We start from the raw sequence: 18,213 nt of genomic DNA on the forward strand, positions 1-18,213 counted from the left end.
GAATGGTTGGATTAAAAGTTTTTTATTTGCAACTCCAGAAGGCTACTGTAGTCTCTTGGTGAATAACATACGTATTTTTATTCCACATTGCTAATTTATAAAAGAAATTCGGAGTTGCAATTGAAATGGTCTGGTTTCTACATCCATAACATTGATCTCAGCTTGTCTGGGATATGGTTAATTGTCAACATTTTAATATGTTGTCCGAATTTTGGAAGTGTTTACATGCTGAGGCTAATTTGTATAGCAAAGATTCATTGCTAAATACCTTAGAATTGTATGTGTGAACTTTGTCTCTCAAATGACTTAATTGTATGTACACATGAAAATCATCTCCGTGTACTAGCTTGTATTTTAAAAGCTGCCTCTGCATGTTGCTTCTGACCTGGCTTATAACCTGGTCGGTAAATTAGTATTTACAGAAGTAAAGCAACTAGCATGAGTTTGCATAATTGTTCTCACGTATGGAAAATACTGTGCTTTAGCTGCCTGAAGTTTTCTCCTTGTCAAATACCGACAGCAAAAACCCGATGTAAACCATGCCCGTGTTCTGGCACAGTATGACAGCAGTTCCACCGAAGGGCACAAGAACCTTCCCAGCCGGAGGCCGCACGGGTGTCACCTCCTGCGCTACAGCCTGGAGCCCCAGCACGCGGACATCTCCCCCAGCAGCCCACGCAGTAAACTATATTTAAACGACTGGCCTCTCGCACGGCGTGATTTGCAGTGGCACGCAGCATTTCATCCCGTTTTGTAAATAATTCGAGAAAAGGTGATCTCGGCCCCGAAGCTGTGTGGTAGGATAAGAAATAGGGGTAAAGTCCCAGCGGGGGTAGAGCGGGGCCGGGGCGGCGCAGTCCGGGGCTGGCCCGGGGTCGCCGCTGCCGGCTCTGCGGGACACGCGACCGAGGGTTTCCGCCGCATTGCCAGGATCTGGTCACCCGCTGCCTACAGACACCCGCGGCCGGGGGCGCGGGACGCGCAACGTCCTGCAGCTGCGTACGGAGCCGCACCGAACGCTCCCCGCCGCAAGCCGCCCAGGGCACGGCCGGCGCCCGGAGAAAGCGCGCCTGCCGCCGCGGGGGCCGGGCGGACCTGCCGCGCCAGGCGCGGCAACGCGGCCGCCGGGGCGAGAGCCAGCGGCCCCGGGGCGGCAGCGCTCCTCAGGGCACCGCGGCCCTGCGGCCAGCCGCCCCCCCGCGCGCCCAACGGCCGTCTGCGCGCCCAGCCGCCCCCCCGCGCGCCCAACGGCCGCCCGCGCGCCCAACCGCCCCCCGCGCGCCCAACGGCCGCCCTGGCGCTGCGGGGCCCCGGCCGCCCCCCGGGCGCTGGCGGTGGGCCCGGCGGGGCGGGGCGAGGCGCGGCCTGCGCGCCGGAAGTGAGCGGCGGGGGGAGCCCGGCGCGGCGGCGGGCGCTGGGGCGGCAGCGGCGTGGAGGGAGCGGTGCCTCCGCTGCCGGGCAGGGACGTGCGCCGGCGGTCGGGCGGAGGCGGTTCCGCGCTCGGCGGAAACAAGAAACGGGAAAGGAAGGGAGCGGCAGTGGGAACCGGTATCGGCGGCCACCATTAGCTGCGGTGGCGGCAGGAGGAGGAGGAGCAGCAGCCGCGGGGGTCTGCAGGCGGAGCGGAGCCCGGGTGCCGCCGCCGGCAGCGAGCGGGAGCGTGTCCGCCGCCTCGCCCGTCTATTTTGTGGGGGGTCGCCGCTGCCCGCCGGGGACCTCCCCGGAGCCGGGGCGAGGTGAGTGGTGGAGCCGCCTTCTGTGTCGTTTTTTTCTTTTTTGGGGGGTGGGGGGGCGGCGGTGGGAGAGCGGGCGGGCGTCTGCCGGGCCGTGGCGGGCGGGCCGGCGGGGAGCGGCGTTTCCTGCCGCTTCCCCTCAGCCCGGCGGCGGGGCGGGGGCCGCAGAGGGACCGCTGCGGCCGGGGGCTTCGCGGGGAGGACCCGAGCGAAGGAGTGTGAGAGGGGTGAGGATTTAACGGCCCGCGGTCTGTGTCCTGCGCCCTTCCACGCCCTAAACCTCACCGGGTGATTTTTTTCAAAATGGGCTTTGTGATCCTGACGGCTGGTGGGGGTTTTCTGTGCGCGTGTTTGCCCCCCGCCCCCCGGCTTTTCCCTGTGTAAGGCATGCCTCCGGAGGGGCTGGGAAGTGAGCCGGGGATGCGCCAGGGATGTAGTCTGTGGCATCCAGACAATGTCAGCTTGGGTGAGTCCCCACCCTGTGGAGCTGCAGGCAGCGAGTCCCCTGCACGGGCAGCGCCAAGTCTCCCTCTGCGACCCGGGGAACAAAACACGCGCAAATCCTCTTTCCTGGGGCAGAAGGGAAAGGTTCGTTTGGATTGTTCGTTACAATGTTGGGTTTTTTTAAAAAAAAAGACCTGAAATCTCTTAAGCTTTATAGCCATACGACTTACTGAGGGCAGGCTGGCTTGTCAAGAGCCTCCCAAGCAAGGCTGGTGCCTGCATTGGTTTTCACGAAGATGGGGAGAGTGGTGTATTATTATTATTTTTTTTTTTTTTTGCATGGGGAAAATCATTGATGGTGGGAGGGAAAGGAGGAGTGTCTGTATACATGAGTGTCACATGACCCGTGTAAAATTCATATAAGTATACATATTTTTCTCTAGTTGTTTTAAGAAGCCAGTGACTTACCTGTTCATTTTGAAAGGTTTTTTTTCTTTTGGATTCGTTGTTTTGTGTGGCAGAAGATAGCCACCTGCATGTTTGGGCTCTGTCTTTGCATTTTATCATTTTTGCTAGTATTTCAAGGCTTTTTATGTTTTTACCTGCTTATAGGTATTCAGAAGGGGACAAACAGCAGTATGTGTGGTATAATTCCTTTTTTACTGGAGGAGTATAGGTACACACGGTTTGGCACAAGTATACTATTTCATATGGCCGATGTCTTTACGTTGCCATTCATGTGATGGAGGAATGGGGAACTACTGTTTTGTGAGACTGTAGAATCACACCTGCTCCATTTTAACCAAATTGGCCCTCTTCGTCTGTTCCCCCTCACTCCCCTGTCCTCCAGACAAGGACATGTTAATTTGTAAAACACCTTTGGGCAGAAAAATGAATTTAGATGTTTACTGATGAATGAATTTAGGTGTTTATTGAAACAATATGTTTAAACCAGCAAATCTTCCTATTTTACTGTCTGTTTAATCAGCTTTTCTCTGCTGTTTCCTATTAGAATAGAGGAACAGAAAAATCACTTGCTAAATCATCTTGAAAAACAAAAGTAGAAGTCATAAATTCCAATTCTAGGGAATACTTTGCATGTAAGTTATATAAAGGTGTAGACATGACCATACGTAATATGCTGATATCCTTCTTGGAACAGTGTGGTGGATAGTGGGATATAGAACTGGTTTTCTGCACCTAAGCTGGTACGTGCTTTTTCATATAAGTGAGTGCCACTCAAATTACCTTACAGAAATCCACATTAGGGAGGCTCTTTGCTTTCATAGAACAAAGAGATAAGTGGCACTAAGGAATTTATTGCCCTCCTACAAATTTCATTTTCAGGTAGGTATTTCCTTAAAATGTCTTGGTTTTTAGACTCATATGACGTGCAATGAATTCTACCATGGTTTCTCTGAGTCAGCAAGGGATGACAGAGAGAAAAAAGTATTGCTACGTGATAAGCCACAGTTCAGGAAAGCAATGGAGTTTACCAGCTGTTAATCTCTCAAAAGAGTATAACAAAAATAATGTGAAAAGGGCCACAGACACATTTTATATAATCTTCAGTCTGCCTTCCTTGCGTAATATCTTGAAATCACTGCCTTCAGGCTTTATCTGAAAATAGTCTTTTTCTAGGGGAGTAGTGCATTGACATGAACTGTTTTGAACTTCCTGTATATTGCAGCCTTTTCCCTTCTTAGGAAGGTAAGCTGTGGTACAGAGAACACCTGTTGGTTTCAAGGAGTGTTTGAGACTGCTGTGGTAACTTTTGTAGGTAATGGTTCAATATGATTGATTTCAAGAGGGTGTCTCAGTCTTCTGAGTGTCATGGATGTGTGGATATTGCCCTTCCCCCCAAACTACTGAAATTTTTTTATCTGTAAAGCTCTTGTATTGCTTCTTTATTTGAATTTTGCAAGAATATGAACATGTTCTCCTTTATCTCTTCAACATCAAAATTTTTAATAAAATCAGCTAGCTTTTCTAGCCACAAATGATTATTTCTTTGTGCTCTTATTGAACATCTTTATGCTGTATTAATCTGATCTTTACTGGTCATACAACTTGGCTTCCTTCTTCAAATGTCTTTCAGCCACTGGAGGGGGGAAAAAAAAAATCTATCAAACTGGGACAGAGTTAAATCTGAGTGACTAAGCCAGTTAGGCAAATACTAAGAAGAATAGTGCTGAAGATCCCAGTTGTTAAGTAATTTAGATCATTCTTAATGGTAAAAAATCTGAATCTGTTGTGTTGCAAATGAAGCTAAAGGTTGCAAAATATTCACACCGCCTTTTCTGTTATGCTAAACAATAGTTTTATTACTGAATTTACAAGTAGAACTGAAATAATGTTTCACAGCTTCCTGTTACATCTGTTCATACTGAGGACCCTGCTGATTAAATCTAGAACTTGTTACAGGCACTTACCAAAGCCAAAAATGTCCAACTTGTATTTCAGCCCCCAACAATAAACCAAATACTGATGGATGCTTATTTTGTGATGGTTCACACCCTTTCTCTGCAATTGCTAGAAGAAAACATACGTTGATTTACAGCTGGATGGGGCAATCTCAGATAAACAAGCATTATAAAAAAGGGGCAATCCAGATCTGCTTTATTGCTCAGGTTTAATAATATGTAGAAATGACAGCAGACTGCTGAGTAGTCATGTTTAACGTATTTCTATGTGGAATGTTAATTTTGTTTAAGGAAATGTAATTTACAAAACCAAAGTTGTCGTATTGAGGATTCAAAAAATATCTCTGTCATACTTGGCAGTCACAGATATTGAGTGAGTGCATACATTGAATGCTCTCCACCTTTAGGAATGCCTACAAGGGTAGGAAATGCCAGTGAAGAAACTTGCACTATTAATTGCCTGTTATAATTGTTCTTCAGACTGGCAAGGGATTTAAGTTTCTTCTTGTTAATCTGCAAGCATTATCATCACTTAAAAACTGTGTTCATTGAAAATGGCATGTTATTTTCAAGAGGTTAATACTAGAAATTAGTAATAACTATCCAATTAAGCATATCAGTCCCAGTGAGAAAGACAAGTAAAATTCCTTGATGATTCAGGTTGCTAATAATCATCCTCATAGTTGAAAATCTTATAAAGACTAGGAAAAGTATCTACAGCATACTTTATATGCAACTTGATCCAGACACATTGGCTGATATTTTTTGACTTTTCAACGAGTTAAAGTTACTTCTCTATTTTGTACTAAATAGTGATTTTAATTATTTGCTAGGACAGGCTTTAGTTGAAGTGTTTAATGCAGGATGTTACATAGAATAATAATTTTGTTGAACTTGCTTTTTTTAATACATCTATTAATGAAGAACACTTGCAATGTCTGGTTCTGTAAGCTATCACTCTATTCGTTAAGAATTGTATGGAGGAAGATGACGTGCACGAGAATTTGAAACTGGCCTGAGGTTAAATATTAGGAAAATGATTCTTTGCAGTCTTATTTCATAATGTGTGAGTTGAATTCTATAGAGACGGCTTGGGGGTGGGGGTGTGTGTGAGGAATTCCAGAGCTGCTATAAAAGTAGTTTTAAAGCTTTTTAGTCATAGAACATAATTTTTACCTGTTACTGAATTTCTAGTCTCAGAAATTCTTCAGATTAAATTAAGTTGATGTAATCAGAAGGGTGATTGAATCTTAATTGCCTCTGGTCTTTCTTTTTAGGAGAGCAGTCTGTAAGATCACAGTTTTTATACAAAAAGATTATAGTGAGTCTGGTGAGGAATCTACTATACACAGTAGCAGAACTGTTATGATTTATTTACTTGAGTAAATATTTTAAAGTGCTCAAGAACTAAAGTTGTTGATAAAAATGCACTGACGTTGCATAGAGCAAATGCTAAACTGGATGAGGATTGTTCTCATCTTGTGAGAAAACTATCTTAAATATCATCCCTTATTGAAATGTTAATATATTGTTCTAATGTTGTCTAATTTGACATCTGAAGTGGTCTTGTACTGTGTAAAGGTGTCAGTACTCTGTCAATGTAAATGTTTAGAATAGCAAGTTGTGTTCATATACTACAACAGGGTGCTTTTTTGCTTAAGCTGTCTTAACCACAGATCCAAGCCACCTTACTGTTTCCTACTGTTTATTAAAGCGTAATAGCTGATTTCTAGCAGATCAGGATTAGAAAGAAACAGGAGGAAGAAGTGACATCATTCTCCAGTTTCATGGCTCTCATCAGTTTTATTACTTGTGTCAGTATTGCACTTCATCTAAAAAAGTCTTGGAGAAGTTAGAGAACCTCATCATTTCTCTCAAATGCATGTATGAAGTGGAAAAATATGCTAAATAAAACATATACAGAAAGGGACTGAAGGGAGACTAATTGACATCCTTCATCCTCTCTGATAACTTTACCCTTCAGAAAGCTTTGGGAGCAGTTGCATGGGGATTAGCAGAAACATTTGTTCATGTGATAGTGAGAGTTGAAGACCACTGCCTATAGCTGGCATACTGTCCTTTGCTACTGCCAGTGCTGTGATTATCTCTTGTCCTTCTCTTTCCCGAGACTTACCAATTTGCTCTGTTTGTAGGACCTGTAGTATTCCTGACCTATCTTTTTGTCCTTAATACTGGATTAAAGAAAAATTTTAAAAAATTGTAACTGCGCCATGCTTAGAGTCGAGATGTGCAGTACAATTACTTCTCATAGTTGTTTGGGTTTTTTTAATTGTTGCCTTAGTGGCTCTCCCAGTAGGAAGGAACATTTTAGTAGTTTACTCCCTAAAGGAAAGCTCTAAGTAGAGCTTGTTGCTTTCCAACGATACATGAAAAGGCTCCATCTTGATGCAAATTCTGTCATTTGTTACCACTTCTTTGCTTTAAGAACAGTCATCTTTAGCACAGAAAAGGTAGTTCATTCTATGTGATTGCAGTCTTAATGTCTGAACGTGGTTACAGAGTACTGGTAAAAGTGCTCCCCGGAAATAAAACTGAGCAAGTAGTTTCTGCTTCTACTATCCTACCATCATGTATCAGTGACTTGTGAAAAACTCTGCACGGTCTTTGAGGAAGTACTGCAAACTCCTCAAGGATTACTCTGTGCAAAATTTTACTTTATTTTCTGAAATCCAGTTAGTGACTGTAAGAGGAAAAATGTTTTCAGAAGTGTCCAAAAGACTTAATTATGAGCCTTACTGAATCTGTAATTGGGAAATTTGCATTATCTGCTTGTAAAATTGGATTTTGAAGGCTATGTTATTAAATAGTGTTAGAAGTGCAAATAAAGAATATGTATCAAGTATTGGTGATAAAATAATCCCGTCTCAAATGGTTGAATTCTTACTCTGGTGTCACCTTTGCAGTTAAATCCCTTCAACATATGTCATAAAATTGCCTGCTGAGTTAAGTGCAACATTAAAAGTTGAGTGAGTTACTGCATACTGTGAAAAGTGCTACCTTTACAACATAGAATTCATAAAGGGTTTTTTGGTGTGGAATTTAATTCTTTTTTTGAATTTACAGATGGTACTGAGACAGTTTTGCCCCAACAGTGTTGTTTCAATCAGTGATGAAAAAAAAATAGTGGTTTTTAATGTCTCTAGATTTCTTTTAAATTGTTTCACTGGTTATTATGATGAAATACCTCTTTGTCTAAAATGCTGATTTGATTGGTTTAATCACTGAGAAAGTATACTGAAACTGACGGATTTTCATCTCTGTCAAAGGGCTTGTAGATTTGTAGTGGTACACTTATGTGTAGCTCTGTGAAGTGGCTGTGAATTGATCCTTGTGATACACCATCAGTGAAAAGAAATGTTTGGAAGGAAACAGCTTGTGTACAGGCTTGCTGGCTTCCGTCTCTCCTCTTTCCATCTCTTCATGATGAGTTGTCACTGATAGACTTCGTTACAGGTGCTATAGAAGATAGCATTAGCAAAACAAATGTGCAGGTTCTTTGGAGGAAGTAAAGTTGCTCAATGCATTGTTTATAAATTTCTTCCAGTCATTAATCTCTGTATGGATGCATTTGCTGTGCCTGGAATAGGCACAGGGTTGCAGTTCTCCCTGCTTGCACCTCTGACAGTGCTGACCTAGTCTCAAGAATGTATGTGCCATTCAGTGTTTTTTCTAGTAGGTCCCGTAATGAATGGTATTAATAAGAGCAAAAGAGAAGCAATTAAGACTGGAGACAACTTTTTTTTCCCCGTTACGCTTTTCCTGTCAGAAATATCCTTAGGTCTTATTTAGCTTTAGTGATCACTAAACTGTTGCGTGTTAAAAATACTCTTACAAAGAAGAGACTGGTGAGACTTAATCCACGTAAATTCTGTGACCCAGTTTACAGCATGCCAAATTGGTAAAATTGAAGGGATGAGATGTAGTGAAAGGTTCTACCTTTGGGGAGCTGTTGAGAGAGGAAGAGAAGCTACACCTTGTATACATCTTCCTAGACCGTGATTATATAGTTGTGCAAAATTAAAGGTTCTTTTATCTCTGGGATGTAAAGGCATTTTTAAAAATAAAGACAAACTCCATTTCAGGCTGCTGTTTGCATCTTATGAGTATTAAAAGGCAGAGGATTTTGTAAATGAATTCATTTTCATATCTAGATGGCAACTGTTACCTATACTTAGGCAAGCTGGTTTACAAAACTGGAATGGGTTCTAGCTCAGTATTGAAAACAGTAAGTTTTCAAGATGTTTTCAAAACATCCCATGAATTAGACTACTTTTTGTAGCTTAATGATGATCTTCCAAAGGTGAAAATGGCACTTTTTGGAGAAATACTGTACTTGCATACTAATTGCCTTAATTTTAATCCTGTATTTTTTCTGCTTTGTGTCTGAGCTCATTGCTTGTTGCTCCTCCTCTTAATGGTTTAGAAGAAGTAGTATTGAATTAGGTGGGAAGAGAAGTACTCTAACAAATGTAAACCATTTCATTATGACTGTGACCATGTTCCCTCAGGATTTCTCGTGTATCATTGTCTGGGAATACACACAGATAAGTTAAGATCCAAATTCCTTAAATTTGTGTTAACTCTGAAACTCTGTGCCTACAAGGACAAGACACCCTATGTGAAATAAATAGTGTATCTACTCTAGCTTCCTTCAGAAGTGAGGACAATGTTCACTTCCCAGGGAGGTTCCTCACAATTGTTCTATGGGAGGTACATTACTGATGGATTGTGTCTGGATTTAAAGCCTCAGTCTTTGGTATTGTGCTGTTGTCTATTCCTAGGCAGTTTCCTGCTCACGTATAGTTGTTTTCAGTTTCATCCTGACTTGCCTAGTTCATGCCTGTATAGTGATGAGGCATCTTGCATAGGATTTTTGATTCCATGCCAGAAGCCAAGCATTCCAAGCTCTCTTTATTTATTCTTGGTAACTTTGCTTCCCGCTTTCCTTCTCGCTGGAAGGATCACCGTGATCTTGTTGCACCATTTAAAATTGAGTTAATCATTGTTGGAATCTGGTTTAATATACTAATGCAAGTTTGGACTTCCCAGGTGTCTGTAATTATTCTTCTTCACAGGTGACTAAAGACCTTTTACACAAATGTGTTTTATAGTGCATTTAAAAAAAAATTCCTAGAGTGAAAAGATTTGTTGTTTTGAGCTTTTAAAGAAAAACACATTGTAGACTTCTGTTCTCCAAGGAAGTTGTCATCTCTTTAATGCATGACTTAAGAAAATGACCTTTTACTTGGACATGTAGTTCTGAGTGATTTTGATAGAAATATGGATGATTGCACACTATTCCTGAAAAAGCATTCTGTGAGTATGTTGTGTGTATCAGTGACCAACAGTTCTAGTGGTTTGGATTTTAGTTAACAGTAGTTGTGTCTGAGGACTTCAGAAAAGCACGTGTACCTATTAAGTAGTGGCATTGGGGGGGGAGGGGGAGGAAAGAGTAGTTTTCACTCATTAGTAACTTTGCAAGGTAGTAATACTGACTAAAACTTGTGAATTCCTTTGCCGATCTCTGCGCACTTCACAGGTCAGGAGAACAACTCTGCCTGATGCTGGGTAACAGAAAATCTTTTACATGTAGTCAGGTATGTCTATCAATAAGTAACTTAGTGATATCCTATGACCAGTTCTGTGAAACTGAAAGGCTATTTGTCAGATTGATGTGAGTACAACAATAAATTCCTGCCCAGGGAGGAAGGAAATGAATTATTTTCCTAAAGAAATATTCAGTTCTGGATTAGACACCTCAGAGATTCTTTCGAAGAAACATAGCAGAAGTGAGAATTCTCATCTTCAGCAATTAGATGGAAGGAGAAGGAGGACCCCATAGAAAAGTATAAATGTTGTCTTCCCTCTGGCAGCTGGCAGAGCGGAAAATTGAAGCGATAGGGAAATGAGTGAAATTTTTAGGAGGAACTGCATGTCCATGTCACAGTTCTTAAAGTGAAACATACTGTGTCTTTATGAAGACTGCTCTGTATTGGCTAAACTCCAGTTGATAGTACAGCATACAGCTTAACCTTTTGTGCTTGCTATCCTAGTTAGTGAAAATCAGAGACTTTCTTGTTAAACACAAAATAGAAACCAACCCCCCCAAGTGCTTGTGATTAGCTTGAATGAAATTTTCTATTTTGATATTGCTTATTCCTATTTAGCTTGAATCTGTGCAAAAACCTCAGAAGCTCCTCGAAAACAACAATTAAAAAAAAGCGCCCTTGGAATTAGTTATTACTACTTTGTAATGAAAAAATCTTAAATTATCTTTTATCAGCTGGAATGGAATATTCCTGGCATGACTAGTGTGCATTGTGGAGTTGAAAGTCCAGTGCAGAGCAAACAAAGTATTTCCAGACTGCGCACTTTTCATTTCTGAAATGTGTTTCATTTCTGAAATGTGATGATTTGGGCATCTCTTTTTGAAAAGAGGTGTCACTTCATCTTCATTGTCCTGAAGTACCAGGTAGCTGATATATTTACAGGTGTTGTGTAGGAAGTTAGCTTGGGTAGACTGTTATGCCCAAAAGTTTGAGGAATGATTTTACGTGTCTGTTTTGGTTTTTGACCTAGATCCTTCAAAAGTGTATTAGGTTTGTGCATCCTTTAAATTTTAATGCATATAGTGTGAGAAAAAAAACATTGTCACTTAAGACAAATTAATGTACAGGCTGTCTGCTATCATTGTAACAAAAAGTTTAAATTGAACTTCTGTTGCTTGCTTTCTAGCCTAAAGACTGATCTGAGTGCAGTACATAAGGCATGTGATTGTATTATCTGTGACTCTTTAAATTATTCCTCATATCTAGTTACCTTCTGATTAATGTTTTCCACTGATTCTTGTGAAGTGTATACCTTCTTAATTTGAAGATGACAACGCGAATTGTTATGTACCCGTATAATGTGACCGTGGGCCAACCTCAAAGGTGTACAACCTTTGTACACTGTAAAGTAAAAGGTGCATTAGCATTTGAGTAATGAGAAGTGAACCTGAAAACAGTAATAAAATAGGTCTAAAGTGTTTGTAAAACAGGAGAATGTGCTTTAAAGCAATGTCTTCCTAAGACTTTATTTAGTTTCTCGATTTTGTAGAGCATAATAAAAGCCTTACCTTTTGAGCTTGGATTTCACCTCTCCATTTTATTTTTCAATCTTGAAGGTACAGTCTTCTTTTCGTTTAAAAAGCACCTCACCTGAGACTGGAAGGCCAGAAATTTTTAGTTTTCTGTATTTATGCTCATTATTAACTCTCTGAGGTAAGGTTAGTCTGGCATACTCTGTCAGGCTGTGAGCCTTTGAGAACATTTCTATACATTTCTGATGAAATGTGGTAAAATGTTACAAGATATTGATGTGTAATACATTGTTCCAGTTAAAGCTGCCTAAATCTTTGTTTTTCTACTTTAGATTGAGTTGAAAAGCAAGATAAAGGGCCAGTTGTTCTCTTCTGAAAATGTTAAAAATTGCAGCTGACCTAATGTCTGCATTCTTTTTGCCTTCTAGTGTGGATTTAAATATTTGGGTTTACAACTGCACATGCTTTCATTATGTTATGATGAACTATAGGAGTTGAGAAGGCGTAGCCTACTGATAAATTCAGCAGCTGCTTCTTCATTCCTAAAATGACTTTTGCTGGATTGCTTTCCTTAAAATGTTGGTATCTTAGCATGTCTCAGGCAGTATTATTGACAGGAATATGGAACTATATTATTGACAGGAATATGGAACTAACATATTCAAAAGTAGAGCTTTTTTTGTTTTTGCAGTATGATTAAACATATTGTTTTGTATCTGGATACTGTATATAAAGTATGCATCTTAAATCATTACCTTTTATCACGTCTATTCTAAGACACTCAGACTGAAGTATTGAGTATAGTGACAGTCATTGTTCAAGACAGTGGTATGTAAGGTATGAAGTTGTTAGGTTTTTTTAATAGAATTTGAAATACATAGATGGTTAACCAGTTAAAATATTATATATTAGTTGATGTTCTGAAAAGAAAATTTAAAATTTTGCCTGACGTCTTCTTGTGGATAATTGTAGTGCTGTGATGGAGTCATCTATTAAACTAAAGAACACTACTTTGTGGGGGAATCAAAGGTCCAGTAAAAGAAGCCCTTCATTTAATTAATATTTCTTCTGTAATTTCTGAAGTTCTGCTTGCATTGATAATGTGATAGTAACACTTCACTGGGGGATGGGGAGGTAGCAGCAGTCTAGTCCTGTGTGCATCAAAAATTCTCTATGTAGTTACATGAAACTAGCTTGAACATATGGTTTGAGGCTCGTATTTCAACACTAGTAAATAGTGATGGTCATCCAATCATGAGGTGTGCATGCAGTAGCCTGGTATTTAATGGAATACAGATTGATAACTATGTAGTTTTCATATTTTTTATTGCCTCTATCCTTAATATGTTTTATAGATAATTTTTAAAAAATCTTTTGTAACTAACTCTGATCTTTTTCTTTCCAAAGATGAGCAAGATGAGCACTGAAATGATATCCATGACACTGCATACTGTAAAAAAATTGATTTGTACCCTCTGTGTATTGCTGATCCTTTATAGTGTCTTGAGGAATAGGACATTATTTAAAACGAGGAAGTTAGGTCTGCCACTGAGGAAGCATTATGTTATGGATTAAATCCTGTCCTTGTCATCTCTGAACCACACTTTTTCTGCTGTCTTGTTACATGCATGTTTTTTTTCTTTATACAGTCTTCCAGTTCTCTAGTTGCACAGAAGTAGTAGTTCTGAAAGTTGTATGTGTAGTTATCTTGTCCTCTTTTTGAGTATTGGTCTTAGAATGTTTGCTTCTGAAATGATGCTTGATTTGAAACTAGGTGGGTAGAAAAATCCTTTCTTCTGTGCTCAATTCATTCCTGTACTTGTGCTTATGTTTGTGTGCGGACTCTTAAGTTTTATTGGCTAAATTGTCCCCCAGGAGATATTACATCCACTGAGAACTGGACAGAATGTTGTTCTTGGTGTTCCCCATCTCAGAATGCACATGGGGGGAGGTTGGATAGTAGAATCAGCTATGCTAGTCCTGTGCTTTGTGCATATTCACCTCAGCGGGGAGAAACTCTTTAGATGATGCATAAGAATTGAAAAAGGGACTGAGAACTTGGCTTTCTGTGTCTTGATTGCATTTTGAAAATATAAACTGTCAGGAATAATAGAGCTGGAAAGAGGTACTGTCAGAATTGACTTTGCTACTTAGCCAAGAAGGTTGTGAATGATTCCACAGATGTATTGGTCTTTTAATTGTTTTCTTCTGAGAGAAGGTTGTGACATCAGAGGAAGAGTTGAGACCAGCAATAAACAAGGCTTTAGGATGCTTCCCATTTTTTTTACGGGTATTCCTTTGTCAGTGATATTGTGGGGCATGCTCTGGCTTGTGATTGAGCTGTTTCATCCCCAGATCTAAGTGACTGCACTGAATGGATAGAGACAGTGACAAAGAAGTAGTGCTAACAGACAGGCATGGATTCCTGGTAGTCATTCTCAGCGGTATTGCTGTGGGGCCATTGCCAGTCTGTTCCCTTAAGTGCAGATGTCCACTGGCAGCTTTGACAGAACAGCTGCAACTGATGTTACAGCTACCAGCACCTAGTTGTTAAGTCATTCACTGCTGATTGTTCTAGGTACTGTCCAGTAAATAATGAATTTTGTCTAGTTTCTTGACTAAAATTTCCATGTGCACCTTGATGACCAGTCTTTCGAAGAGTGGTTATTACACTAACTTTGCACTGATTACAGTTTTGTCAGGCTTTTGCTACACTGCAGTATGTTCGGGCAAAATCAGAATGTGAGGTTAAGATTTTAGAATACTGTTGAACAATAAAAGGAGAGCAAAACAACATGACCCGTATCTTCAGCTTTCTCTAAGTTCAGTAAAACTGAATTGTTTGTATGACTTCCTTCACTAAGATGGGAAAATTGCCTGTGTTTCCTTATTTATTCTGTGTATCATCCTGCAAAGCGTGTTGCAGGATTTCTGTCAAATGCAGAAGAGCTTTTTGAACAGAATGCCAAATCCAGCTGTATGAGAACAGTTGCTTCACCTTCACCAGCATGGTTTAAAATGTACCTTGTGCATAACTAGTCTAATCCAAAAAAAATCCCTATGTTTTGTGTGGAAATGTTGTAAAGACTTATTTATTGAGACTTAAGTATTTGAGGAGTATGTTGTATGTAATGGATTATGTTGGTAGTACTACCTGCTCCTTGTCTAGTGCTTTTTATGAGCACTTTCTAACTTTCTGACATCTCAAATACCAGATGCAGCTAGAAAGTGATAGCAGTGAGTTCTAGGAATCCATCCCTGGTCCATGTGTCCAGCAGTCTTTAGCACTGCAACAATAGCAACATGTGGAAATCTTTCCCAACTTCCTTCCACTGACTTTTGGACTTGTTTTTCTTTTTTCTACAGAAGGTGGGCTTTTCTCATTTGTTATCCTTCACTTGAAAAGGGGTGGGGAGTGTTCTGGTTGTTTTTTTGTTGTTGTCTGTGTGTTTGGTTTGGGTTTTTTTGAGAAAAAGCTTTTTGAGGTTTTCCTTCCAGTCTTTGACTTGTAAAATTAAATTTTAAATGTCATACTGTGTTTTGTATGTGTGTAACATTGTCTAATCCCAAATACACTACTGTAAGTCTAATATTTCTGGACTTTTTAACACTATGTTACATCTTTCTGCTATCAATTCCTCTTGGATAGAGATGACCTAATTTGTTTTTGATGAATCAGAAGATTTATATAGAGAAATGTGAATTCTTTGACTTTGCATATACTAATTGCTTGGTTTCTCTGCTGCACCCTGCAGATAGTTTAGTCTTAACCTTTTTCTTATGATGGGAAGGAGAGGTCTTGTTGCTCCTTTCAGTACTTGATTATGAGAGGGGGGGTGATGATGTGTTTATACTGATGTGGGAGCTTTGCATCAAGAAATCTCCAGTACCATAATGAAGTGATTGGAATTAGTTACTTCAGCAGTTTTAAAGGCTTTTGCAGGACTTGACAGTGGGAAAAGCCTAATTTATGAAAATTAATTTTATTCATAATAAAAATTAAGCAAATTTTTAAACTGGTTTGTTAATATCTTTCATCTAATTCTTATACAGCATGACCTGTGAACTGAAGTTGTGGATGATTTCTGTGTTTAGACATGACATTGTTAACTAGAATTTTTTTTATTTATATCTTGAGGTTATTTTGAATGCGGCATCAGAAATATTTTACACAGTAGTGTCAACAAGCATAGGGGATTTTTCTAAACTTCTCTTTTGTACTTTATTAAATGTTTGGGTTGTCCTTGACCTGATTTAAAGTCCGATTTTTGTCCCACTCCAATCTGCAAAATCAATTTGGCAATCAACTTCTTGATGTTCCAATTTATACAAAAGTATGTAGAGATTAAATGCACCAGCAATACTCAGTGTTGTTAAACCTAGATATATAGCTCAGAAGTTGGTAGATATTTTAATTTTTTTAATTAAATGTTTTGCTATCATTTGACCTGTTTAAAAACTGTTGCTTTGAATCATGTCACATCTTTTCAGCCATTGAGTCACAAATAACAGAATTCAATCTCTTATTCCTCTTCCAATACATCTATGTGCTATGAAAATCAGATGCGTTGTCTGTTCTAAGGTGGACTCTGTTACATCCTCTATTACTTTAAGGGCCTAAAGTAAGCTTCCCTTGTTTATGCTTAGGACCAACCAACTTGTCTTTTATCAGCATGCAGTGTGAAAACCCATCTTCCTCATGAAACATTTTCATCTGAAGCCTAGTGTGGCATGAGCCCTGTTATATCACTAGAAGTCTTCCTGAAAATCAGCGTAGGTGGAGGTGTTCTTGGATGCTAGGCTTGCAGTCTAAAAGCACATACCATATTCTGAAGATGTTTTCTACCTGTTTTAAAATTAGATTTCGTTATTTTGTTGGTTTTACTGATGTGTCATACTAGTTGAAAAAGTGGAGTTCTACCTTGGCCTAATTTTCCAGCTTTTAAGAAGTTTTTTTGTTTGTTTTGATGGTCATGAACTGAACAGTTTCTTTACAGTTTTAAGTGTGCTTTTACTGTTGAGTAGAAGGAGAGGGGAGATTGATGTCAGGGGATACCTTGACAAAAGAGCTGCATTTCTAGCTACAGGATGGTATTTTCTACCCATCCCTCTGCATGCTTTAGAGTTAGGCAAGTGAACTACCTGCTGTGATGTGAGTAAGATGAGATGCCCTGACCTGTATGAATGCATTTTGACGTGCTTCTTACGAATGAAAGGATGAAAGAAATAAGGGGGGGAAAAAAAAAAAAGACAAAGCAGAGGTGGTGATTTTAATAGTAAGAACTGTAATACCTCATCTTTAAGATGGAATAACATCCCTAATTCTGAAGGGTGAAGATGGCTGAAGTGTTTCAGGACCTCCAAAGAAACACCTCCATTTCATCCCAGTGTACCCCTCCTGCTGATGGAAACAGATATGTGGCACTATCAAATGCAGTACTCCTTTACGGTCTGGACCTGATCCCTGGCAGAAGTTATAAATAAGTATACATAAGGAATTTAATTATATATTTTAGTAATTATAAGCTACCTTTACTGCAGATACGTGTTGGGATGCAGCAATAATGTGCAGAAAGCTCCCAGTGGAATTAAATTTATAACTCTGCAAAAATTACTTCCTTTTTTGGCTTGTAGACCTGTTCTGATTTGTTACAACCTGGCCCTTTAAGGTATGTTAGGCAGTAGCTCCTATCAGCAAAACTTTATAAATCCTTTGGCAACATAATAGGAGGAAGTTGCCAGCAAGACTTAGACCCAAATAGGCATTTAGAGCTTGGAAGGAAAACAGAAAACCAATAAAAGCCATGAAATAATTTTTTTTTTTAAGCTTCATTGTAAATCCTTTCACGGTGCTGCTTTTTTGATTTAATTCAGCTTGAGATAGAGAGCTAAGATTCAAGCGTAATAATCTTTTCTCCAAAAAACAAAAAAAAATCTTCCAGCTGATTCACACCTCACTGTTAGCAATCCCAGGAAACGAGACTGTAGGCTAATGTAATGTTCCACTAACTTTCTGTATCGGCATAAACTTTTTCATAGTGCAGCAGACAAACAGAATTTGGAAATTATTTTGCTTTTAAATATTGAGGTGCTAATGAATTAAGAGATTTATTGTTATCTGGCTTTTAAACTGGTTGCCGTCACATTTTAAATAGCTAGTTTTGCTGCTTTGTGGCTCATTTTGGCTACAGAAAATTAATGCAGATCAGTTATTTCTCGCCAACCCTTGTCCTTAACTAGATGTGAATGTGGTCCATGTAATTACCATTTCTAGTGTCAGAAATGACATTCCTTGTACAGGGTGGTCAACTCAGTACAGTTGCTTTAGCAGTAAAAATAATCATTGTGATATACATTCTACTTTTAGTGTTGTATTCTGTAGTTTATTCATCTGACTCAATCCTTAGAGAGGTCTTTATACCAAAGAAGATATTTTTGAGGAAACAAAAATAATTGTTCTTTTGGGATGTTCAGAAAAAAACTTTACACTCAGGCTTGCCAAATTGTTACA

The 18,213-nt window shown here is 39.8% G+C and overlaps 1 protein-coding gene across 2 annotated transcripts in view; it reads left to right on the forward strand.

Annotated features, from left to right (window-relative positions):
- The first annotated feature begins 1,423 nt into the window (after positions 1-1,423).
- RAPH1 (Ras association (RalGDS/AF-6) and pleckstrin homology domains 1) overlaps positions 1,424-18,213 on the forward strand; it is a 104,958-nt gene continuing 88,168 nt past the window's right edge. For both annotated transcript variants that reach the window (XM_074872995.1, XM_074872997.1), the window contains exon 1: positions 1,424-1,736. The gene's annotated coding sequence lies outside the window, so the exon portion shown is untranslated. The remainder of the gene's footprint in view (positions 1,737-18,213) is intronic.

This window comes from Strix uralensis, chromosome 6 (assembly GCF_047716275.1).
Source record: "Strix uralensis isolate ZFMK-TIS-50842 chromosome 6, bStrUra1, whole genome shotgun sequence".
Taxonomy (NCBI): domain Eukaryota; kingdom Metazoa; phylum Chordata; class Aves; order Strigiformes; family Strigidae; genus Strix; species Strix uralensis.